Below are 27,809 nucleotides of genomic sequence, written 5' to 3'. Positions count from 1 at the left end.
ATCTTCGTTTGAAAAGAGTCATATCTTCATTCCTCAAGTCTTTCCGAGTTTACCCCGCCTCCTTACTTTTGATTGACATCTCCTCGCCACACAAAATCCTGAGCTTGCGCATTGATGTCCTCTTCTGGTGTGTGCGTACAACGGGACACCGGATTATTACGATAAAAGGCGCAAAATGTTTACAGACCGTTATTTACAGTCGGAGGAGGAGTTTAGGAGAGGGGATAACGGTAATGAACTTTTTATAGCAGCGGCCAGTGAGGGATAAGTAAAGTTCAATAGGTGAAATGGTGGTGACAGGTTCCCTTTAAGTTCCATCTTTTGTTATGCAAACTTTTAGAAAAATCACATTCAGTAAGAGAGAGGTAGAGGTAGCTTTTCAGATCCAATGTTGCTTTTGACTGGAAAGCAACAAGCTTTATAAGGTGAAACTCTTAGCTTTTCCCTATAGAGAATGACATATGGGTGACATCTGTGCATGATAACGCACATTTAATTGTCTTTTTATAGACCTTATGTCTACCTTTCTCTGCATCTGTCAGTTGGTAATTGGTGGTCCCATTGATATAGAGGTGACCTGGAACACACACACACACACACACACACACACACACACACACATGTATATATATATATATATATATATATATATATATATACGTATATATATATATATATATATATATATATATATATACGTATATATATATATATATATATATATATATATATATATATATATATATATATATATATATAAAATCTGTTTCCTTGACCCTACAGTAACTAACTACAGGGACAGCTGAGCTTCAATGTTTAATATGAAGATATTGTAATAAGTCAAAATGATTTGTGTTAAGTAATTTTTTTCCCCTGATCACAGGAATAGAATATACTGCTAGCTGTAAATTCTTTGATAATGCATTTAGGCTAAGTTCACACTAGCATTGTCTCCCATTTAGGTCTCTTCCGTCAGAGGAAGAGATGACCGAAAATCCAAATAGAAAGCATCGCTTCCGTTTGAATTACAATTCATTTCAATGGTAATCATTTTGTTTCATTTGGATTCCGTTTGCCTCCGATCTGCTAGGTTTACGTTTTTTTTCACAGAAGCAAATATGCTGCAGACTGCGCTTTTGCTTTCCGTTTGGATTTTCTGTAATTTCTTACTCTATCCAAGAGACCTAAACGGCAGACAACGCTAGTGTGAACTTAGCCTTATAGTTCTTTATAAATGCATTATCATACAAAGATCACAAATCAATTGCAATGTATTTAACCCTTTACGACGAAGGATGGATATATCCGTCATATACAGGAGCTAGTTCCCGCATAAGGACGGATATATCTGTCCTCTGATCGCGTGGGTACTGCCAGTGTACCCACGTGATCAGAGGCAGGAGCCTGGCTCTTGCCGCAACTGCCGGAATCAAAACACACTCCGATTCCAGCAGTTTAACCCATTAGATGCCGCTGTCGATACCGACAGTGGCAACTAATATGTTTGACAGAGGGAGGGAGCTCCCTCTGTCACCCCATCGGCGCCCCCGCAAAGAAAACGTGTGGCGCCATTGGGCTTTCTATGGCAGCCGGGGGCCTAACAAGGGCCCCCAGGTCTGCCTTCAGCAACTGCCAGAGGCATGGCCTAATAGATTGCCTGTTAGTTTTACACTGACAGGCAATAATTCTTTGGTATACTAAGTATACCAAAGCATTATATCTGAGATCTAAAGATCGCAAAGTAAAGTCCCTTAGTGGGACAAAAAAAAAAAAGTGAAATAGTTAAACGAAAAAAAAAAAAAAAAGATTACAGTAAAAATAAAATAAAACTACTTTTTTCCCCAAAAAGTGGTTTTATTTAGTAAAAGTGTCAAAACAAATAACACATACACATATATGGTTTTCCCACGGTCGTAATCACCCGATCAATAAAATGAACACATTAATTTAACCGCCGGATGAATGGCGTCCAAAAAAATGCAAAAAACTATGGCAAAATACATTTTTCTCTCATTCCCCACATAAAAAATTAAATAAAAGTTAATCAAAAAGTCCAAGGAAGCCCAAAATAGTACTAATGAAAACTCCACCTTGCCCTGCAAAAATAAAGCCCACATACAGCCACATCGATGGAAAAATAAAAAAGTTACGGCTCTTGGAATGCGGCGATGAAAAAATAAGTAATTTTTTTCTAAAAGGGTTTTTATTGTGCAAATGTAGGAAAAACATATAAAATCTTTTATATAATTGGTATCCTCGTAATTGTCCCGACCCATAGAATAAAGCTAACATGTTATTTACACTGCATAGTAAACGGCGTAAATTTATAACGTGAAAATCAATGCTGGAATTGCTGCTTATTTTCAATTCTCTCCTAAAATAAAGTTAATTAATAATTAAATAATTTAATAAAAGTTAATCGATATATTATATGCATCCAAAAATGGTGCAATTGAAAAATACAACTCAACCCGCAAAAAACAAGCCCTTATGACAGCTGTGTCATCAGAATAAATAAAAAGTTACGACTCTTGGAATCCTTGGTCATTAACGCGCAAAATGGCCTGGTCATTAAGGGGTTAATGCTATGTCATAATCGTAATTAAATTGATGGAAAGTCAACAATGAATGATACATAAAGTCAATGTACAAGACATGTGAAAAAAGAGTCCCCTTATATTCATAACTTAGCAGCGTAGAACAAAGAGCGGTGTGAAGGAGAAGTAATGTATACATCATTCTGTCCCCTCCTGCTTATTCTTGTAAAGAAGAAAGAAAAGCTTCGTGTGAGCATTGATTAGAATATACTGTGCAACAAATATACAAACCGAGCACATTTGAAACGTCAAAATTCCCCAGGCTTTTATTACATTGTCATAGACAGTTATTAATATTGAGGTTTAAGAATGATAAATGTAGAGTTATGTACTTTGGAAAGGATACTAAAAGTCACCATTACATACAGTACTTAATGCAGGGAGTGACTTGAAAAGGTGCTTGCCTCATGGACACGACAGAGCCCTATGCTAAAAAGCCTTAGTAGAGAGCGGTACAGCCTCCGTGAATTGCCGTACAGGTTTTGTTGGGTTTCGTATGTTCGGAGATATTCTCCCCTAGAAGCAATCTTTCTAGGGAAGAATACCTCCGTACATACTTTATCTGCTGGAGCATGCCACGATTTGTTTTCTGACAGATTGGAACAGTTTGTCAGAATAAACTCTATGGGCATCCCTATGAAATTGGAGGTGTACAAAGGTACTGTAGAGGCGTCACAAACCTCTATGGAAGCCCTATTTTGCTCGATACAAAATGGAGCCATGATACAGTTGTGTGCATGAGCTTTAAAGAGGCTCTGTCACCAGATTTTGCAACCCCTATCTGCTATTGCAGCAGATCGGCGCTGCAATGTAGATTACAGTAACGTTTTTATTTTTAAAAAACGTGCATTTTTGGCCAAGTTATGACCATTTTTGTATTTATGCAAATGAGGCTTGCAAAAGTCCAAGTGGGCGTGTTTAAAGTAAAAGTCCAACTGGGCGTGTATTATGTGCGTACATCGGGGTGTGTTTACTACTTTTACTAGCTGGGCTTTCTGACGAGAAGTATCATCCACTTCTCTTCAGAACGCCCAGCTTCTGGCAGTGCAGACACACAGCGTGTTCTCGAGAGATCACGCTGTGACGTCACTCACAGGTCCTGCATCGTGTCGGACGAGCGAGGACACATCGGCACCAGAGGCTACAGTTGATTCTGCAGCAGCATCAGCGTTTGCAGGTAAGTCGATGTAGCTACTTACCTGCAAACGCTGATGCTGCTGCAGAATCAACTGTAGCCTCTGGTGCCGATGTGGCCGACACGATGCAGGACCTGGGGCAGGAAGTGAGTGACGTCACAGCGTGATCTCTCGAGAACACGGCTGTGTCTGCACTGCCAGAAGCTGGGCGTTCTGAAGAGAAGTGGATGATACTTCTCGTCAGAACGCCCAGCTAGTAAAAGTAGTAAAAACGCCCCGATGTACGCACATAATACACGCCCAGTTGGACTTTTACTTTAAACACGCCCACTTGGACTTTTGCAAGCCTCATTTGAATAAATACAAAAATGGTCATAACTTGGCCAAAAATGCTCGTTTTTAAAAAATAAAAACTTTACTGTAATCTACATTGCAGCGCCTATCTGCTGCAATAGCAGATAGGGGTTGCAAAATCTGGGGACAGAGCCTCTTTAAGGGATATTGGTGGACAGCAAGCTTAAAGGGGTTATCTGGGAGTTTTCAAAATCGGCAGCAGGGCTGGGGATAGTGTAAATTAATAAATTAGCTGATACTCACATGCTGAAGTACCCCCTTCTCCAGCGCTGAGACCCTGTTCTCCATGGGAGTTCTCCACCCTGTCTCAAAAGCTCCTGCTGTGGTCGCGTGCCATTCATCGGTCACCCGCCGCTGCAGCCGATTGGTGGCCTCAAGAGCTTTTGGGAACGGCATCTCAGCACTTGGGCAGGGGGCACTTCAGGTGGTGAGTATCTGCTAGTTTCTTACTTTACACCATCCCCTGCCCTGCTGCTAATTTTCAAAACTCCCGGACAACCCCTTTAACTGTAGCAACAATGGCAGGCATTAAATGCACTCGATGAGAACATTGGGGCAGATTTATCAATATATTTTCATATGAATATAAAAAAAAAAATCATTTGGGCTAAACATCATATTAATGAAGCCCCTGCACAACTTGGTTGGGGCTTCAGAGTTGCAGAAATTGCTCATTTAATATCAATCTCCACCACTTTTCATATTTCTTATTGGAAAAGTGGTAGAAAACAATGCCAGAACCGACCTCAAGTTGTTTTTACCCCACGTCACATTCATCAACATGTGCCCTGTTGATAAATTTGGCCATTGAGGTATCAGCGAAAGATACTGGTGCACCGCTCGCAAGTTGCTCCAAAATGAAAAAAATCTCCTCCATAGTTTTACCTCTATACAAATTACTAGTCAGACCACATGACTGAACCCCAGTATCAAGGTAAACTTAAGGTTATTTAGTCTAGAGAAAGCTTAGGGAGTTACCTAATAACTGTGTACAAATGAATAAAAGTTCAATATAGATTATTATTAATTATTCTGATTTTATTTATTACCCTAAGATGAGGACAATTTGCGTCCCCTGGATCAACACTGCAGGATAATAGGTTGGACTAAATGGACGTATGTTATTATATATTATTGAAAGTTCTTTTGCTAAAAAAAAATAATCATATTTTGTATATTGTAGCCTATTCGTTGTCTTTTATGAAAAGAGTATACATTTCTGTTTTAATAGACATCATACTATTTCTGCTTTGCCCCAGTTATGTGGTATATTGAAATCTCTATGTGTAGCATGTCCATAAAACGTGATAGAAAAAGCTTTACCGATGTATGTGTATAAACAAGCAGACAGTTCTATATAGCTGAGACTGATATTTAACGTGAAGAACATTGTAAAATGGAAGGAATTTTACTGTTTGGTTAACTGTAAGCTAAAAAAATGTAAAAGTGTACAATATTCGTAACAGGACTTAACACTAATGGCAACTGGTAACTGTCTCTGCAAAACCAAACATATAGAGTTTATGTTACTAAAAAATGCATACTCACGCAGGAAATATCTTTAACACAGATCTGTCACAGTGATGGAACTAGAATTGTATTACTTTATGGCAGCTAACAGTTGGACTTCATCATTATTATTTCCTTTTTTGCTTAAAATGTTACTGTCCTGTACTGGAAAGGGTCATGTGTTTTATGTAAATCATATGAACTCTGTAAACAGAAATGTTAAGACTATGCTTAAATGCATTATTACTTAATTATGACTTTTTGAGAATGGCCATACTTGGACTTGATCGGGAGATATATAAATATAAATAAATATATATATATATATATATATATATATATACGGAAACATAGAAGAAGGCACAGCACCAGGACTTCAAGGTAAATGAGCGTACGGTAGTTTAATTTCACCCCAAGCGAGCGATGTTTGGATTCAACACAGAATCTTTCTCAAGCTAATGCATTATGCAAAGTGCAACATTTAAATAGGAAGTGCATGTAGTGATTTGCATAAATATAATTGATTGAAATTTAATATAGGATCAATCTTTACACTCAATAATAATTCAAATATTACAGATATGAACATGGTGTAGTGAATCAATATATAAACTACTTGGATCGTCTCAATATACAGTGTACACAATGCTAAACGTGTATAATTAGCAATTACGTTACATTGGAGAGGCACAGAGGCCAATTACAAAAAATGTACATACATTACCAAGGGATGAAACATCCGGTATAGAGACATGTGGAACATCGGAACTGCGCATGTCAAAAGATAGCGTCAAAATAGGAAATCCGGTCAATGGAATGCATAGGACAAGAAAAAACACTATTGCGCATGCGCCAAGATGGCGTTTGCATTTCATTAATCCTGCACATGCGCCAACTACAGTACATCGATACCAGGACTGTACAAGGCAGCAAAAATTACACAATCCTCCCTACATAGGGCAGATAAATTATATCTGCTCTACAGAGCTCACTAGTCAATGGTATATCTGCCACCTGACTTACCACTGCAAATGCAGGGTCCGTTAATAGTATTTCTGTTTCTGAAGAGGAAGAGTGTTTTGGAGTGTTGCCGCTAATCGCATGTCCCAAGTATCAAACAGATGCAACCAAAAGATATATACATAACCCTATTATACAAAAATTTAAATGTAGGCACTTAGAAAGGCCTCTGTTCATTCCAAACAACCATCAATTAATTTCCCAATAGAGTAAATATCTGTGAAAGAGAGAGAAAAACAGAGAAATAATGATTAAAAAATCACAATATACACAAAAAGACATAGACAGACAAACACTAAAAAATATATGCATGTAAAAAAAACAAAATTAGACTTCATATCTAACATGCACAAAAGACAAACTGAGCCAGAGAGAAAAGCAAAAAGCATATAACAGCCCATGGCACGTAACCTCCTATTTATCTAAATATGTGGACCAAACGTGTATTCAATATTCAACCCCTTAGGGCACATAGTATCAAGCCCATAGATCCACTCTAACTCTTTTCTTTTTAGCGCAAATTCCCTGTCCCCACAAATGTCTCATTGGTAGTTGCGATATCCCATGTTTTTGTTCTAAAGAATGTCTTGATACTGGTAGATCCCTCTTTTTGTATTAATATTGGATTTGTGGTTCCTCAATCTAAGGGTCACTTCTGTAGTGGTCTCACCTACATAGTGAAGTCCACAGGGACAACTAAGTAGGTAAATAGCATATGATGTATGGCATGTAAAGAATCCATTGATTTTAATAATTTTGCCTGTCTGTGTAAAGGATCTGCCAGGCACAGCTTCTGTGTCAACGCCCATAGGTAATCAGTCTGCACCTGCTTCTATGTCTGCAAGACTGACTCCATCTTCCACCACTCAAGATGGCAGGCTTAGGAGTGGGAGAGCCTATCACAGCCTGGCCAGACGGAGCTAGCTCCCGCCCTCTGTCTATTTATACCTGCCTTTCCTGTTCCTCCTTGCTTGTGATTCTTCTCTGTTGGTTTCCTGGCCGTGCTGCAGCTTCTTGAACTACTTATCCTCTGCTTGTGATTGACCTTGGCTTTTCTGACCACTCTTCTGCTCTATGTATTTGTACCTCGCTGATCTCCTGGTTTGACTCGGCTCGTTCACCTCGCTTGTTGCTCACGGTGTTCCGTGGGCAACTTCCCCATTTCCCTTGCTACTTTGTACACTTGTCTGTTTGTCTGTCGTGCACCTATTGAGTGTAGGGACCGTCGCCCAGTTGTACCCCGTCTCCTAGGGCGGGTCGTTGCAAGTAGGCAGGGACTGAGTGGCGGGTAGATTAGGGCTCACTTGTCTGTCTCGTCATAAATGAGTCCGAGAGCAGAAAAGAAAAGATCAACGGAGGAAAGTTCAGGGGCGTCCGGAGCCAAGGAGAAGGCCCATTCTTGGGGCCCTTCCCGGAGCCGGGACATAATTATACCCACCCGCTGGCTCTCAGAACCTGAGGAGTGGGGCTTTAAGTGAAAATAGAGCCTACAACTCTCCCGAAAGGAGAAAAAAGTCTTCCGGTCCCCTGAGAACCGGTCAGGCAACTTGAGGTGGGGTTCAAGAGGTGAGGTGAGGGGCACTACCATGGTAGCATCAGGCTGGTTGACCCTCTGAGCCAGGGCCTGGACCTGTAGGGAGAGGCCCTGCATTTGCTGAGCCAGGGTCTCAAGGGGGTCCATAGTAGTGTCAGGGACCAGGGTAGACTAGGTAAATGGGCTTGTGATTATGTAATGGTGGGGATAGGGAAACAGACAAAGGTACAAAGAAGCAAGGGAAATGGGGAAGTTGCCCACGGAACACCGTGAGCAACAAGCGAGGTGAACGAGCCGAGTCAAAACAGGAGATGAGCGAGGTACAAATACGCAGAGCAGAAGAGTGGTCAGAAAAGCCAAGGTCAATCACCAGCAGAGGATAAGTAGTTCAAGAAGCTGCAGCAGGGCCAGGAAACCAACAGAGAAGAATCACAAGCAAGGAGGAACAGGAAAGGCAGGTATAAATAGACAGAGGGCGGGAGCTAGCTCCGTCTGGCCAGGCTGTGATAGGCTCTCCCACTCCTAAGCCTGCCATCCTGAGTGCTGGAAGATTGAGTCAGTCTCGCAGACATAGAAGCAGGTGCAGACTGATTACCTATGGGCGTTGACACAGAAGCTGTGCCTGGCAGATCCTTTACAGTCTGTGGATGGTTAAATGTTTTGCCCTTAATCATATAGTTGCAAACATTACATCCCAAACACGGGTAACATCCTGATTTGGGAGGAGCCAAACATGTTTGTGAAACTGCCTTGGACCCTATGTCAGCCTTAATCAAGCGATCCTTAATAGTCCTTCCCTTCCTATAAGCCATTATAGGCATATCTTGCAACTCAGCAATATCTGGAAAAGCCCTAGAAAGGACACTCCAGTCCTTCCTAAGGATAGTACAGATCTCTAGCGGTGGAGAAGGTAGATACAAAAGGTATACGCGCATCCTTTTTCCTAGTTTTAGACGTATTCAAGAGGTCATGTCTATCTAGTGTCTGTACCCTTCTTTTATTAATCTCTAACAGATTTTTCAGATAGCCTCTATCCCTAAATTTCCCCCACAGTTGGTCAAGTCGTGAGGACAATTTATCCTCCTCACTGACTACCCTCTTCACCCTAATCAATGCGCTAAAGGGTAGGGATTTCAACATTGTTTTAGGGTGTCCACTTTTATAATGTAGGAGATTGTTCCTATCTGTTTTTTTTTAGAATAGGTCAGAGGTCAGAGCATTATCGGATTATGAAATCTTTGTGTTCAAAAACTCAATAGATGAATCAGAATATGGCATCGTGAATTTGATCGTGGGATTGAAGTCATTAAAAAATTTGTAAAATTCCTGTAGTTCAACACATGACCCATTCCAGATGAGGAAGACATCGTCTATGTACTGCCACCACCGCATCACATGGTGAGACGCATAGACAAGGTCCTCCTCAATCCGCTGCATGTAAATATTTGCATATGTGGGGGCCATATTTGACCCCATAGCCGTCCCCCGCTTCTGCAAATAGAACCTATCACCTACTAGAAAAAAGTTTTTCAATAAAACTAATTCTAGAAGTGATCTGATGAAATCAATCTTTTCATCAGAGAACACAGGCTTCTTTAAATAAAATAAAGAGGCACCAATGCCCTGCTGATGATCTAGTAAGGTATAAATACTCCCCACATCAAGGGTAACAAGGACCGACTGGTCAGGGACCAAAAGTTCATGTATTCTTACCAGGAAGTCCGAGGTATCCCTGATATACGAGTCTGCACCTATGGCAAATGGCATGAGAAACTTATCTATGAACATAGCTGCAGGGACAAAAAGGGAATCGCTCCCCGATACAATGGGACATCCTGGGCGCCTCACAGGGTCCTTATGAATCTTCGGCAGAAGATATAATACAGGGGTTATGGGAAACTTGACCCGTAGAAAATCACTCCGATTCTTATCAATAATCTTATTTTCAAAAGCATTAGTAATCAAAAACTCAAGTTCACGGAGACACACAAATTTGGGGTCTCCGGACAGTACAGAATACACATTAGTATCATTAAGCTGATTATCTATTTCCTGCAGATAAAGGCAGGTGTCCATAACAACTATGGAACCCCCCTTATCTCCAGGTTTTTATAGTCAGATCACTATTACCTGCCAATTCTTTGAGTGCCAGATGCTCTGCTCGTGTTAGATTCCTAATATCTCTTTTCATACTCTCACTCTTCCTCAAAAGATTGATTTTGTTCCTAACAAAAGAAATATAGGTTCCCACTACATGAAGCGTCTGGGGTGGCTGAATCGTCTGGGGTGGCTGGAACTTACTCTTATTAAATAGCTCATACTGACTAAGATGAAACATATCATCAGTTATAATAGCTGGTACATCATTGGAACTATTACATTGAGGCTGGTCAGAAAAATACACTTTCAATCTCTATGATCTAAAGAAACATTCTAGGTCAAGATTTAGCAAAAACTAATCAGTAAAATTAGTAGGGCAATAGGAAAGACCACGGTTGAGCACCTTGGATTGAGAATCAGTGATTTCGACTGAGGAAAGGTTCACTACTAGGTCTAATGATTTCTCTTCCTGGTCTGATATTGCCGAGCTCTATGTGCTGGTGTCACCTTGCCTTTTCCTTTGATGTGGTTCAGCCTTCCTCCTATGCTTCCTGCCGCCCCTGTGGGATCGTTTTCTCCTGTGATTGGCCTAAAAAAGGCACACTGACCTGATCATCCGAAAGTTCCGAATCCATAACAAACATCTCTGCTCCCTGGTGTCTTCTCCTGGGACCTCTGCCATTCTTCTTGTAAGCCCTTAGGCCAAAATCTTCACTTTGCCAACAATAAATTTTGCCTGTTGTATAGTCATCCAGGTCTCGTTGCCACTTGTGGCGTTTCGTATTCTCTATATCACCACAAAATTTCTGTAGGAACACCGTCATTTTGTCCTTTAGGACTTGGAGGTCTTGGCAATATATTATAATATAGCAATAATATATTATAATATAGCAAGAATGTAGAACAAGTAACAGCACCAGGACTTCAAGATAGATGGGAAGATGTTGGTTTAATCACCAAAAAGTGAGCGACATTTCAAACCTTTCTGAACACATCTGAACCTTTCAAGCAACTACAAAGTGCAAAGTGCCAGATATAAATAGGAAGAACATACAGTGTACAATGAATCAGTGTATTAACATACAATTCATATTTATACAGTATATCCAATGTCTATATGTATAAAAAAAACCTCATCTGAGGTTCATAGATTTATATCAATCCAGTGTGCAATAAAGTGTTAGCAAAAAGTCAAGATAGATGACAAAATATTACAATAAATATTAAATACATGAATTAAGGGGAGGGCAGAGGCCAATCATATATTTAAATAACTGTATTATAAACTTAGGCCCAGTTCACAAGAAGTTTTTTTGGCGCTGTTATTGACATGGAAACTGCGTCGGACCCGCGCCAAAAAATGGCCGAAATCATCTCCCGTTGATTTCAATAGGAGGCGGAGGCATTTTTTCCCTCGAGAGTGGAAAAGAATGCTTGCGGGGAAAAGAAGCGACATGCTCTTTGTTCCCACGGTACTGTCTCTGACCTAATCAACGAGAGGCAGAGAAAGCGTTGTTCGTGTCAAAAAAAGTGGAGGTAGGTCAAAATCTGCCTGAAAATTCCTGAAGGAATTTAGAGGCAGATTTTTCTGCCTGCAAAAAACTCTGTGTGAACATACCCTTACAAGGAGTTGATTCATCCTTTTGTGGTAACCTACAGATGCTTGATCTGCAATGTTGCGAGGTGGGCTGTGTTTTTCTTTTTTGGATAGATTAGATAGATAGATAGATAGATAGATAGATAGATAGATAGATAGATAGATAGATAGATAGATAGATAGATAGATGAACGAACACTTGGGAGCCAGGTACAACTTTTACATTGGGGTTCAGGAACACAATAGCATTTTCCATCTTGCTCGGACAAACCCTGTAAAGTGTTGCATGTTGTAGCACTGTTGCAGATTGTTATGGCCCCTGACCGCATAGAACGTGTAGTTTAGAGCTAATAACAATAAAGAACATGAGACGTCGACATTGATAATCAGCAGATTGGAGGAACGAGATTTCAGCATCCTTACAAGGAGTTATTTCTTCCATTCATCACTATAGTCTGAGTGATGTGGAAACATTCCATTAGAACGCTTACATTCCAATTAACACTTCTAATGTATTACATGTGTAACGAAGTCAACAAGTGTTCATGTGTATAACGGATCATACAGCATGTAATACAAGGTGGAGGATGTATGGAATGTTAGTCCTGCAGGGAAGAAAGGAAATACAAAAGGTCAACTCTGGAATTCAGGTACATGCCAGGACAGCCAGAAGAATGGCAGGAATGCATGGAGAAACAGACACAGGTCCAGGATATAAACATTCACAGTTTACAGTAAAAAGGACAAAGTGCACATATGAAGCAATAGACTGGAATGAAGCAGTATTACCAAAAACAAATCTGTACTGGGTTGTCATTTTTAACATCGCTGTTACGGAAATGCTATATAGCATATGTGAATTTGTTTCACTGAGAGCATTAGGCCTTATGTACACAGCAGAGTGCCACCATGCTATGGAGCCGCAAATATTCAGTGTGTCATCATACCATGATCCCTTGGGTGCCATAGGTAAGGAGATATTCTCCCCTAGAACAGAGGTATAGTAAAGCCCCATGCACATCTATAGGTGCCTTGTAATGGCTCCATACAAAAGACAGCCATAATACAGAAACCTGCATAAGGATAAGGGTCCATGCCTATGGCAACGATGTGTGCACAGATGATGTACAATGGCACATGGAGTCCATATGGCTTCGTACTTTGTAGCTGTATGAACTCCGTGTGCTGTAACCCCGCGTGCTACTGTATGCTGTCTCTATGCTGTTTCTTTCTCGAAAGATTAATATCATATCAGATGAATGTAAAACAATTTAAATGTCACCCAAAATGTCAGAATCCATAAGGTACCCAGATGAATTCTTTCCGTTAGGTTTATGGTTCATTTTGTGGAGTCTCCCCAAGAAGGGGGGATGGGCGTCGTGCTACGCCGATGCGATGTTTCGGAGGTACAGCCCCTTTCCCAAGCATGCGTAGTGTGTCCTGCCACCAGTTTTTTTTTTGTTTTTTTTTTAATAATAATTTTTATTTGATTATTCCATTCTGCAATATTTTTATTTCCTTTTTTTTTTCCAATAACATGATTCAATCATAAACAGAAAAAAAACAAGAAAGAGTACAATACCCAACCTTTCCGGTCGACAAGGAAGATGAGAAAAAAACAGTGATGAATAATTATCAAATATGGGGTCTTAGGGCAATAATTTTGTCCCTATTATCCAATTGGTCAATCCAATTTCTCCCTTTTGCGAGATAGTATGATCTTTCATAAAACAGAACTCTAAAAACTGCCTTTTGGTGGATTTTTTTTTACAAACCACTTTCTCAAAATCTGTAATCTTGCCAAGAATAACAACTGAATCACATGATCACAGTCATTCCTCTGCTTCAGCTCCGGTACTTGTGTGGGATTTCCCAAAAACATAAAACCTTCGGAATTCCCCAATGCCATACCTAAGATAGATTCAATGGTTTCAATTAACAAGAACCAATAACGATGCAGCTTTGGGCATCGCCACATCAAATTAATGAGATCAGCCTTTTCTATATTACACCTAGGACAGGTATCATTCTCTCTGTATCCCATACTATACAGACGTTTAGGAGTGAAGTACAGTCGGTGTACCAATATAAACTGGGAGAATCTATGTGAATAATTTAGTGACACCATATTAAGCCCTTTAAACACTTCCCTCCATGTGACTTAATAATCCTACCCCGAATCTTTGCCATATTTTTCATTTAAGTTTGCCTTTACTGGGCTATCTCTATTCGTAAACCTACTTAACTCATGATACACCAAAGAAGTAACCCCTTTTCTTTTCACCTTTTAGACAATTTTCGTAAATAATTCCTCTGAACCAAACTTAGAGAATTCTTTATCACGTGTTTCTTCCCACCCGTGAACTATTTGAAAATAGCGCAAATACAGGGAGCCGGATAAAATACCGGACTCCCTCTGTAAATTGTCCGAGGTTTTAATTGCCCCGTTAACAAATAAGTGTAATAATTGCATAATACAACACTTCACGCAAAATCTACTATCCCCTACTTTTACAAGTAATTCATTACCCCCTTGTTATACCTAGAAGACATCTTACTAAGGCATGCTGCCTCCAAAGCCTGACATATATTCTCCCTCCGTACAGGGCCCCCCGAATTCAAAATCAATCTATTTGTTGCTGAGTATTCCCAATCAATGAGCTGTTGGATCTGCAAAGATAAGAAGTACAACTGAAAATCGGATAGATCAACCCCTCCCTCCACTACTGGGCAACATAATTTACTATATTTAATATGAGTTTTCTTACCCCGCCATATTAGATCATTAACAATTGATTCCAGTATGTTATATATCTTGCCAGATATATAAACTGGAGAATTACCAAATATATGCAACACCATAGGTAATAACCATTTTGATCAGGGCAATCCTCAGGCCCCTGGACAGAGGAAGGCGATTCCAAGTCTTAACCTTGCTTCTTCGAACACCCATTAGGGGGGAAAAACTTTAAATATGTATAATCCTCCATTTTTTGGGAAATAACAATACCTATATAACGCATCTGATCCACAATTTGGAGATCTCCTATGACCTGATTGGCTGAAACCATATGATTTAGACCAATTGATCAGGATACCCGAGAGAATCACGAACTCCTAATATACACGGACGACCTGCTCCACATCCAATGATTGCCTAAGATACAGGAGCATGTCGTCCATGTACAAGGAAATTTTCACCTTCTCAGCCGCGAACAAAAAAAACCTAAAACCTTTGTCTGCCCTTATCTTCAATGCCAGACATTCAATAACCATTGCAAACAATAAAGGGGATAAAAAGACATCCCTATCGCGTACCTCTGGCTAAAACAAAAAATTATGAAATGATCTTACTCACACCCACCTTATCCTGGGGGGGGGGTCCTATACATGAGCTTAATCCAGGAGACAAATTTTCCCCAAACCTCAAAAGAACTGCACACAAAAAATCCCAATTAACCGGACCTTACTGCATCGGTTGAAAGAAGTCCTCCTTCCACCACATAATTCCATACTGTAAATTAGTTTAGACTTTACGTAAATTGTAACTGATGGCTTTACCCAGGATAAAACCTGTCTGATCTGAGTGGATAATATCCTCTATAACAGGGGCCAATCAGTTCACCAGAACCTTAGCTACCAACTTGATATCACAATTTAAGAGAGAGAGAGATCGGACGGTATGACGCTACAAGGAGTGGAATTTTATCTTTCTTCAAGATAAATTAAAGCATCATTCATAGATTCTGGGAGTGCACTTTCCCTGAATGCTTCCTCCATTGTTCCCAGGAACTCCCCCAGAATCTGCTCTTGATACTTAGAAAATAATTCATATGGAATCCCATCCAGCCCAGGGGACTTTTCCCGTGGAGCTTGTTTAATAGCCGCCTCAAATTCGACCCTTGACGTAGGTACCTCTAGAGCTTCCCTCTGAACCTCTGATATTCTGGGAAACGCTATTTTATCCAAAAAGGATTTCACCAGATCCAACGTACAAGTATCCTCAGATGCATGTAATTATGGGGGTAGGGAAACGGACAAGTGAGCCCTAATCTACCCGCCACTCTGTCCCTGCCTACTTGCAACGACCCGCCCTAGGCGACGGGGTACAACTGGGCGGCGGTCCCTACGCTCAGTAAGTGCACGAGACAAACAGACAAGGGTACACAAGCTAAGGGAAATGGGGCAGTTGCCCACGGCAACACCGTGAGCAACAAACGTGGTGAACTAGCAGGGTAAAACCAGGAGTGAACGAGGTACCAAACGCAGAGCAGGAGAGTAGTCAGTAAGCCAGGGTCAGTATGGAGCAGGATCAAATAGTAGAAGCTGTAGCTGGGCCAGGAAACCACACGAGAAGAATCACAAGCAAAGGAGGAACAGGAAAGGCAGGTATAAATAGACAGAGGGCGGGAGCTAGCTCCGTCTGGCCAGGCTGCGATAGGCTCTCCCACTCCTAAGCCTGCCATCCTTAGTGGTGGAAAATGGAGTCAGTCTCAGAGACATAGACTCAGGTGCAGACTGATTACCTATGGGCGTATACACAGAAGTTGTGCCTGGCAGATCCTTTACACTTATTTTAATGCTTATTGTAAAAAAGGCATATGTGTATTTTTTTTATTTAACATTACTTTGTTTTTACTTTATTTTTTAAACTTTAATGTACTGTCATATATCTATATACTGATAGTAATGTACTGGTATATATCTATGTTACAGTACATTAGCCTGTGTACAGATAGTACACAGGCAGTTGTTAGGACTTACCTAAGTATGCCCCAACAACAGGAAATATGGTCAGACAGCACTGGGCTTTGCACCCGGATTTGGTTGTTGGTTATGTGTGGTTAAAAACTTTGTTTTCTACTGATATGAAGCCGACATATTCAATAAAGTAAACCTTTTACTAAAAAATACACACAAAAGTGGCAAAATTTGGGCTATGAATCTGTTGTCAATTTCAACATCGTCTATGTGCACAACATGCCGACCATTTTCGACTTTGACTCTTTTGAGACTGCAGTCGTACCTCAGTCTGCTGGGGAGTTTCAGCAGCTCGCTCTTGGCTGTGATGTATCTTTTCAGCCTGGAGACTGGCTTGGGTCTGTTGAGCGGTTTCAGCAGCTCGGACAACCGCCATGCGACTTGCTGCAGGAGTCTTTCGTCCAAGTGCAGGGGTCCTTTTTGGAGGCATGACTGGTTTGAAAGGGGTTCAATTTATGAGAATGCTGAAATCCAGTATAGGTGCTCTGTAGTATAGGTACAGTCCGTTCACGACGAGTAAAGAAAGATGGCCGGATTGTTATTGAAACCCGGTGTAAAACAAAAATGACTGGGTTGTTACGGGAACCTGGTGTAAAACTGTGTGTATGTCAGTGCGGCTAAGAATGAAGAACCTGCGAGTTTCTATTGGCTTAATATCCAGGGGCGTAGCTAAAGGCTCATGGGCTCCAATGCAAAAGTTCTTCTTGGGCCCCCCCCCAAACTTCCCATGGCCGACGGCCCGCAGCTTTTAGCTGCATCGCTGGGTCTCTTAAGTGATCCAACGATGCAGCACTATCAGCCAGGGGCGTCACTAAGGTCTTAAATGTAAGAGGAAATAGCCCCAATACATATGTCCCCCCCCAAGAAAATGTGTATACGTGTATGTATATGTGTGTGTATATGTGTGCGTATATATATGAGACAGCATATCTATAGCACTACGACCCTATAGCTATGGATAGGATTAGATACAGTGGCTCAGCAGACAGTATCACACATAATGGGATTAGATACAGTGGCTCAGCAGACAGTATTACACTTGATAGGATTAGATACAGAGGATCAGCAGACGGTATCACACATGATAGTATTAGATATAGGGCCCAGCTCACTGACATTGCGGCTCCAGCGCTGGACCCAGGAAAGGTAAGTATAATAATTGCTTTGCTTTTTTATGTGTTACTAATTATTATTGTGTTTGTGTTTTTTTACAGGTTCGGTTGTTGGACTACTTTGGATTCGAGGACTACTTCGATGATGGCGTTTTTTTTATTCTCAATAAAATGGTTTATGAGAGTTGTGTGGGGGAGTTTTATTTCAATAAAATATTTTTTCTATGTCCTTTTATTTTTTAAACTTTATTACTACCACCTTAGTAATAGCCGCTGCTTGATTGACAGTGTCCATTACTAAAGCGGGGGTTAATGTTAGCCGGTGAGGAGGCTAACACTAACCCCCCATTATTACTCCTGTACCCACCGCCACCAGGGGTATCGAGAAGAGCCGGGTATGATTCAGTCCCCTACCATCTGTAGTGACGGCTGGGCACCGGGGCAGCCGCAGGCTAATACTATCATTATGCTGGGAAAGGCTAGAAACAGTGTCCCTTCCCACCCTGGTAATGCTAGCCTGCTGCTACTATGTTGTATCTGGCTGGTTATAAAAATGGGGGTACCCCACATCGTTCTTTCCAATTATTTATTTATTTATTTATTTTTAAAAATGATGTGGGGTTTATCATTACCAGCCAGATGCAACATAGCATCAGCAGGCTAGCATTACCAAGGTGGGAAGGTCCACTGTTTTTTGACTTTCCCAGACTGATAATACCAGCCTGCGGCTGCCCCAGTGCCTGACCATCAATACAGATGGTTGAGTACTGGATCGTACCCGGCTCTTCCCGATAATCTTGGTAGGGGTGGGTTCCGGGGTAATAATGGAGGTTAGTGTTAGCCTCTACACTGGCTAACACTAAGGGTATGTTCACACGCAGAGTCAAAAACATCTCAAAATACGGAGCTGTTTTCAAGAGAAAACAGCTCCTGATTTTCAGACGTTTTTTGTGAGACTCACGATTTTCGCTGCGTTTTTTACGGCCGTTTTTGGAGCTTTTTTCAATAGAGTCTATGGAAAAAGGCTCCAAAAACGTCCCAAGAAGTGTCCTTCACTTCTTTTTTTGCGGCCGTTATTTTGAGCGTAATAAAACGCAGCGAAAAACGCTCTGTCGGAACAGAACGCCGTTCTTCCATTGAAATCAATGAGCAGATGTTTGGAGGTGTTCTGCTTCCGATTTTTCGGCCCGAAAAACGGCCGAAAATAAGTCGTGTGGACATACCCTCAGCCTTGCCTTAGCAATGGACGCTGTCAATCATACAATATTTGCTTTTGTATTGCAATTTTTTGTGAATATGTCCCAGAGAGCTGAATCCCAGTGTAAAACCTTCAAAAGCGCCTGATTTCTTATGTACCAAATTTGGTGCAGATCGGTCCAGTCGTTTGGCCATGCTCGCTGTTGGCTGTGAAGAATCTTGTCAGCCTGGAGACAGGCTTGGGTCTCGCTGAGACTGCTGTCGTGCCTCAGTCTTGCTGGGGAGTTTCAGCAGCTTGCTGTTGGATGTGACACATTTTGTCAGCCTGGAGACGGGCTTGGGTCTGCTGAGAGGTTTCAGCAGCTGGAGCAGCAGCCATGCGCTTTGCCATAGGAGTCTTTCGTCCAAGTGCAGGGTTGCTTTTTGGAGGCATGACTGGTATGAAAGAGTTTCAATTTATGGGAATGCTCAAATCCAGTATAGGTGCAGTTCGTTTACAGCTAATAACACGTTGAGTAAAGAAAAATGGTTATAAAAACACGGTCTAAAGCTTTGTGTATGTGAGTGAGGCTAAGAATGAAGGACCTGCGAGCTTCTGTTGGCTAATACGGGTCATCTGATGTGATATGGAGGAAGGTCCTTGATGTGGAAGTCAGTAATGCCATATTTGCTTTTGTGCTTTTTGTTATGTCGAGAACGGTAGGTCCTAGAGAACTGAAACCTAAAACCTTCAGAAGTGTGTGATTTACTTATGTGCCATGTTTGGTGCAGATTGGTGCAGAGATAGATAGATAGATAGATAGATAGATAGATAGATAGATAGATAGAAAGAAAATAAGGTACTTATCTATATATCTCATTGTGATTCTGCTCCCGCTCACCAATGTGCAAGTAGCTACACATGGACACAACGTCATAAAGACACTTGACAATGTCCCGCTGTGGTCAGTGTTTACATTGGATGAACATCGGTGAATGAGCAGTATTCTGTCCTCATACACGTTAGCACGGTGTATAATCTGACATGTAGCTAAACCCACTGTCTTCTTAAGAAAAAGGCTGTGAAACTGTGAAATCTTTCTCTTTATTGCTGGTAGACAGGAAAGGGTGAAACTATAGGATGAAATAACAGCAGTATTCAGAATATATCAACTGTACAGTGCATAGGATACAAATAATCTGCTATACATACACAATATAACATGAGGTAATACTGCAAGCTGACCATGTGATATCTGATACAGCAAAACATACAGTGAACCACAGGATTATAACATATAGATATGGATCTTACCGACTATGCTTAGAACAGGCTGTTGACACTGAACTTGAGGTAGAAATGGAGAGTGGCCCCTCACACTGGCATGATGAGGAAAATGGCTGCTACTCATACACAAACAGGAACAGGAAATAACCCACAATGCCTCAGGTGCTTTCCCATAATACATAGAGAACTACAATCTAGGAATACACAAAACCACCAGTAGATGGTGCTATAACCATACAATACAATATAGATGGGGTACAAGAATAGGCAATTGCAATATCTGTACTGGTAATCATACACAAAAAAGAGGTATTATTACGTAAATAACTGGACTAGCTGGCGAGGACAGAACAAGCAGAATTACTGCGTGTGATATATGGGTATGTTTTTTTTCCTCTGTACATTCTTCTATGTTGATGAGAGGGAGCTGGGGGTAAATTGTGAATGGTAGTTGGACTATATTTTACTAAATGCAACTTTAGAACTAGAAAAGGCAAAAATTTGTAGCTATTGGATAAACCATTTTATTTGTGGAAATTCTTCTAAACAATTTGAAGTCCTTTTTCTGTATTCATTCATTAATTGATTAATTTGGACATGCATAATGATTTGCTGTTGGTAAAATATGATTATAAAACATAATTTTTTGGTTTTCAGATGATCCCTCAACAAGCAGCAATAGTTTGAACACAGCATTGTTTCTACTAAACAAATGTGTTACACATTAAAATCTTTATGTACAGTGCTGTCATATAGCATTATCATTCGCTAAAACAGTGTGTGTGTGTTTGTTCACAAGCTGCGGTCAAAATTATTTTTTTTCTTGTGTGACCGCGGCAAAATACTCGCCGGAAAATAAAGCATGTAAACATACCCTTAGGCCTCTTTCAGACGAGCGTATTTGTAAATGTTCATGATACGGATCTATAATGGATGATTTTGCATCAGTATGACATCATTAGTATTGCATTAGTATTATAGATCCGTATTATTGGTGGGCTGTCTTCTAGGGAGATATTAATGACATATTAAAAAACGGATGCAATACAACTGACATACAGACAAAATACGGATACATACGAATTTTAATCACTCTTTATAGACTTTAATGGGTGTTTTCCATCCATAATATGGATGAAAGTAGTGCATGCTGCAGTTTTTATATACGTGTGTATTTTATACGCCCATGTAACAGCCTCATTGATTAACATTCGCTCTGTACTACAGATTGGAAAAAAAAACCGGATGAAATATAGATTTAAAATACTCTTGTCTGAAAGAGGCCTAATTCTGATACCTGTGTGATCTACTTCTAATGTGATTTAGAGAGAAGGTATTAGATTACATCCTAGCAAAGTATAGAAAACCACATGCTCATGTCTGTGTGGAGAGTTTACTGAATGTTGATCATTGTCTGTGATACAGATGAAGGTCCGCACTATCCCTTTTCCAGATGTATTGTGCTTGATTTAAATAACAGAATTTCATTGTATTCAGACAATGTACTACATTAGTGTAAGCACAGGTGCAGCGACAGTTCATGAGGTTGGTCACCAGCTGTATGGCATGTGGGATGTCAATGTCCCTTTCCCAGACCTTCAGCAGTTGCCCTATACCCCTGCCCAAACAGTGTGCTTTTATCACCACCTGTGTCGCTTCACTCTTGTGTGACCCGATGAACTACACTACATTCTACTGTTTCTAGCTGTTGTAGGATCATAGGTGGTGGCATTAAAGCAGATTTTATCGAATAAGCTGAAGACCTAACAAGGAAAAGTAGCACTTTCTTAACTATTAGGGCACATTCACACGTAGCAGACTTTTTCCACTGCAAATGTTGGTGCAGATTCGGGGCAATTACGCAATGACTCTGCACCAACATTTGCATATTTGGCAGGTAATTCAGACGTTGCAGAAAACAGCGGACTTGCCATAGATTTCAGTTTTTGCATTGCAAAGGCTGAAATACGCAGTGATTTCCGCACAGTTATTTTCTGCAACGTCTGAACTAAGTTTCCTAAAAATGTAAAGAAGGAAATGTAAAAAACGGCTGCTGCAGAATTCCACTGCGGACTCTTGGCAGCGGAAATCAACAGCAATTCCGCCACGTGAACGTGGCCTAAAATAGTTTTCACTGCCACTAGTTTCTGATGTTATTGTTGTTTTGGGACAATTCCACAGACATCAATAGCCAGTTGGTTTAACTAGAAAAAATACGTTCTTATTGTAGGAAATTAATGGACACCGATATTACAGGAAAAAAAGGTTTAATAATGTCGATATACACTTGGGACGACTTTTGACCATAATCATACATTGTAACATCTGGGAGATTTATCAATACCGGAGCACCATAGGAACAGTGTGCCAGTCTCTGCCCTGTTGCAGCGTGCGACAGATTCAGAAACAAAGAGCATGTCCTGTGGATGAATCTGCCTGTGTCTTAAAACAATGTTCTAGTTATAAAAGTGTCTTCAATTTTTCAGAAAGGTGCAGTGCTCAGTGTGACTATTCCCCAGACATGTTCGTATGTATCGAAAAAAGGGGAAAAAGGTCCTTATAAATATGGCTTTCATACCGAACACCATATTTGTGAAAATATTTTAGCCAGAAAACTGGCGGAAATACATTGATAAATCGGCCCCATTTACTTCAGTCACTGTATATTGTTTTATGCTCCACTCTCTGAAAACTTTAACAACTGCTGATCTTAAACAAATCACAAGTGCAGAATTTGCTTTCAAAAGAGCTTCACCCACAGTATATTCTGAATGCTTTCATGGCCACCTTCTTATACCTCCCAGCAACATTAGTAATCTCTACAGAATAACCACATGCAGAAGTCCTTTATACAAATTTGGAGAATAGAAGCAAAACTTGAGGATAACAGAGTGCTCTTGGCAGCAAAATCCAGATGTACATGTCACGGCACCATAACTATACTACAGAAGTCCGGATTTTACTGTCAACAGTGACCTGTTATACTCAAGATTTGTTTCTTTATTCTTCAATTGTGAAGGCTATATGTTTCTACTGTCTGTTTTGAGGGGAGCAGCAGCTGACCAACCATTTTGATACAAAAATCTTCATACAGATTTGTACCTGATAACACACAAGCTGAACAGGTGAGCATACTGGCCACTGTCCGTGTGTGCACCATTTGTTACAAATCATAAGGGCGTCTGCACCATGGAGTACCATGTTCTTTTCTCTTCCCTTTAGATTATACAAATCTGTGCACGGTAGTGCCACATAGTAGTGAGTGGCCATACATTACTGGAACAGAAGATAACGTCAGTATTGCCCATATAGAAATGCCATAAAATAATAAATATAATGTAGTGCCAACACATTAAACTCCAGTAATGCCATATAAATATGGAAGAGATGTCTACATAGTATTACCTACCTGAATATAGCAGTTGGAGACAAGGGCATACATAACACAGAGGCAGCCCATGTAGCTACTATGTGACCCATGAAGGAAAGAGCTCTAGGTTAGGTTTTTCTTATCCCCTATCCTCAAGAATGGTGTGAACCACATTGCACTTTCTTTCTATAGGCTCCACTATATGACCAAACCAAGGAGGAGAAATGCAGCCACTAATCTTTCCAACCTTTTCTCCAACAAAGGAAAGAATTACAAGTGGCCATGTGCTGGTCTCCTCCAGTCAAGCCATGGTAGTGTGCAGTAGTTGCATGAACTAGCAGGCCACAAAAATAAACTTATATAGCTACTAGTTAATGATACTCTAGGGGAAGAGCTTTACATGAAACAGCTACAAACCAAGTACAAAAAGAGGACTGTGTCCCAGCAATTAAATATATTAAAAAAAGAGGCTTCGTCCTTCCTATGGAAGTTCAAGTGAATAAGCATGTGTGCAGACTGTGCCAGTTTCACATTTACTTTTACCCTCATTAAAGTGACCCTATGGGCGGGCGTGGGGGGTGGAGCTAACCGCACAACGTGATGGTACCATAACTCCAGAGCTCCTCACTTCACTTCTGAATATAACAGCTTCTAAGGCATATTAAATAGACAGGATGGTCAAGTCATCTAAAGAAAAGATCAAAGACTCACCCTGTAATGCCAAAAAAGGGAAAAATCAATCGGAAATGGATGCATTTCTGAAGAGAAAACTTCTATCTCCCTCACGCGGGGATAAAATGGCGCCAGCGAGACATGTCGAACGAACATACGAAGAAGATCTGACGAGGAGAGGTCTACTCCATACTCAGACAGAGGTAGAGATACGCTTTCTCGCTCATACTTTTAAAAAGTTTTGGCAAAAGCTATCTCACTGGTACCAAAAGAACTGGCTGACATTAAGAGCGATATCCAACAGATTGGACACCGAGTTGACAATCTGGAAGGAATGCAATCCTCCATTTTGGGTCAAAGCGAGGCGGTTTATAACTCTTTGACGGCACACCAACAACTCTTAAATAATACTCACTTAATGCTTGAGGATCAAGAAAACCGCAGTCGGCATCGGAATATTAGGCTTCGGGGATTGCCGGAGTCCGTTGCTGTAGAAGCTTTACCGCTGGCGATGTCTCAAATATTCGAGAATCTGGTGGGCCCTGAAAGAGCTGGTAAGATCGTAGTGGAACGGGTGCACAGAGCTCTAAGGCCGAACCCTGCCCCCAGTGAGCCACCGAGAGATGTCATTTGTGGCTTATTAAGCTTCGTGGACACGGCATCTTTACTTAAAGCAGCAAGAGCGCTACCAGATATACAATATGAAGGTACTGCAATCTTATTGTTCCAGGATATTGGCCCAAGTACCCTGGCTAAAAGAAAAATCCTGAAACCAGTGACTGAGGCATTGAGAGCCAAGAAATTACCTGTAAGATGGGTCTTCCCATTCGGCCTGGCGACCATATACGATGGGGGACAATTTGTAGTTTGCACCCCAGATGATCTCCCGAAGTTGTGGGAGAAATTGGAGATCCCGCTAATGTATGTCCCATCCTCGCTGCCTGCCCAAATGTACCCAGATTTTCCACATTTACCACCTCCGCAAGTTTGGCACATGGCATCGAGAATAAAATCTCAGAGATATAAGAAGCAGATTGTGAAAGACTTGGAATCAAAGTCAGGCGACTTTGGACATAATTCATTTCAAGTCTCTCCTGGACTGGGAACTTAAAACATCCAAGGCTGCGTGAGTGACTATATAAAATAGAGCTGTTTATACAGGTATCTGTTTGATATAATCGCTGCCTATTGTTATATACAGGGGTGAACCTAGCCCCTCTGCTGCCTGAGGCGAACTATAAAAAGGCGCCCCCCCCCCCCCCCAATCTATCGGAGTTTTCTCATTACTGGCTTTACACATCAAACACGCAATATATACATTTTTTTTATATAGGAAATCATTTGTTCTTTATTTGTAAAGTGCTGTTTAATGCATAGAAAAGATTTAAAGAATTCTTCTTACTGTATTACTTTAGTATCATAGATCAGCAACGCAGCATTAATACTGAAAATGGTTTAACATCTTCTATGCCCCCTTTTTATTACCTAATTGACTTATGATTTTTAACCGAGTTCAGTGGCCCGGCGTGGACGGCATGATGCAGTGACGTCATCGTGCCGGGCAGTTGACGTCATCAGCGTGCTCCCAATCTCTTGTAGGTGTCAGACCTAAACCAGGCTGTGGCCTACAAGAGCAAACGGCGGAGCAGGGGTTTCTATTGTGGCAAATTAACTTTTTTTTTATACTGCTAACTTTTTTTTGGTGGGTTCCGCTGGACCGTTTGGACTACGTCGTAGATTCATTGGACTACTTCAATGATCTACTTTAAAAAAAAAAAAATTGTGAAAGAGGGTTGCATGGGGGAGTTTTGATTTCAATAAAAAAAATTCTTATGTCTGTTTTTTTTAAATACTTTATTATGGCCTTAGTAATGGCAGCTGTCTGATTGACAGCGTTCAATTACTAAGGCTGGGGCTTAGCATTAGCCAGTAAAAAGGCTATCACTAACCCCTATTATTACCCCGGTTCCCACTGCCGCCAGGGATACCGGGAAGAGTCTAGTACGATTCAGTACCTGGCCATCTGAAACGACGGTTAGGCCGCAGGCTGGTATTATCAGGCTGGGAAGGGCCAAAAAAGTGGCCCTTCCCACCCTGGGGATGCTAGGCTGCAGCTGCTTTATTCTATCTGGCTGGTTATGAAAAATTGGGGAAACCCCTCGTCATTTTTTAAAAATAAATTGAAAAAAAAATTACGTGAGATCCCCTCCATTTTTCATAGCCAGCCAGATACAATAAAGCAGCAGCAGCAGCCTAGCATCACCAGGGTGGGAAGGGCCATGGTTTTTGTCCCTTCCTAGCCTGCTAGTACCAGCCTGCGGCCACCCAAGTACCCTTCACTTCAGATGGTCGGGTGCTGGATCGTACCCAGCTCTTCCCGGTACTCCTAGTGGCGGTGGGTACCGGGGTAATAATAGGGGTTAGTGATGGCCTTGTTACTGACTAACACTAAGCCCCTTCTTAGTAATGGACGCTCTCAATCAGACAGCAGCCATTACTAAGGCGGTAATGAAGTTTTAAAAAACAGAGACATAAAGAAATTTATTTTATTGAAATGACAACTCTTCCACACAATCCACTTTAACCATTTTATTAAAAAAAAAGAAGAAAAAAAGCTTACATCAGCGAAGTAGTCCAACGAATCTACGACGTAGTCCAAATGGTCCAGCGGAACCTGCAAAACAAAAATTAGCAGTATGAAAAATAAAGTTGGCTGCCCCCACAGACATATGAATAAATAGCTACCTTCGGGAACATATTAAAATAATTATAAAAATTAGGCCCATAAAATAAAACATATCAAATAAAAAAAAAAAATTATAACACCTTTCTTTTAAAGAGAACATTTCACCTCCCCATACATGTACAGCTGAGTGCAGATGGAATGGGGAGGGCCGCACAAACTCTGGGGCACTTTAAAAAAAATTCTTAGCCTCCTTCAGTATTTAGATATCGGTGCTGTAATATTTGGCTCCCGATATTTAAATAGCCCCCTGAACTGTCAATGGGGAGGTAATTGGCAAGGGGGCATGTAACATCGCTGTGACACTGTGCAATCACTACAGACAGTTTCAGAGCAAGAGCTGGACAGAGAGCGCATGCGCGCAGCTCCGCCACCACTAAGGAACAGAAGAAGAGTGTGAATTCTTCTTCTTCTGTTTCATGGCATCGGAGCTGTGTGCGCACGCACGCTCTCACTCTTTAGCTCTCGGCAGACAAGGACGACAAGACTGATCTCTCACCTGAGATCACAGTCTTGTACTTGCCTGCCGAGAGCTGAAGAGTGAGAGCGTGTGCACGCGCACATGCTCTCCTCTCTCCAGCTCTTGCTGTTGACATTGTCCGTAGCGGATTGGGCAGTGTCACAGCGATGTTACACGCCCCCTTGCCAATTACCGCCCCATTGGCAGTTTATGGGGTTATTTAAATATCGGCGCCAAACATTACGGCACCGATATCTAAGTAAGGAAAGAGGGTAGAAAAAAAAAAGTTAAGTGCCCCAGAGTTTGTGCAGCCCTCCCCATTACACGCTGCACTCAAATGAAAATCTGTGGGCAGGTGAAAGATTCTCTTTAAAGTGTAA

This window comes from Rhinoderma darwinii, chromosome 5 (genome assembly GCF_050947455.1).
Source record: "Rhinoderma darwinii isolate aRhiDar2 chromosome 5, aRhiDar2.hap1, whole genome shotgun sequence".
NCBI classification, from domain to species: Eukaryota; Metazoa; Chordata; class Amphibia; order Anura; family Rhinodermatidae; genus Rhinoderma; species Rhinoderma darwinii.
The sequence above is the reverse complement of the archived record's forward strand: the minus strand, read 5'-3'. Positions refer to the sequence as shown.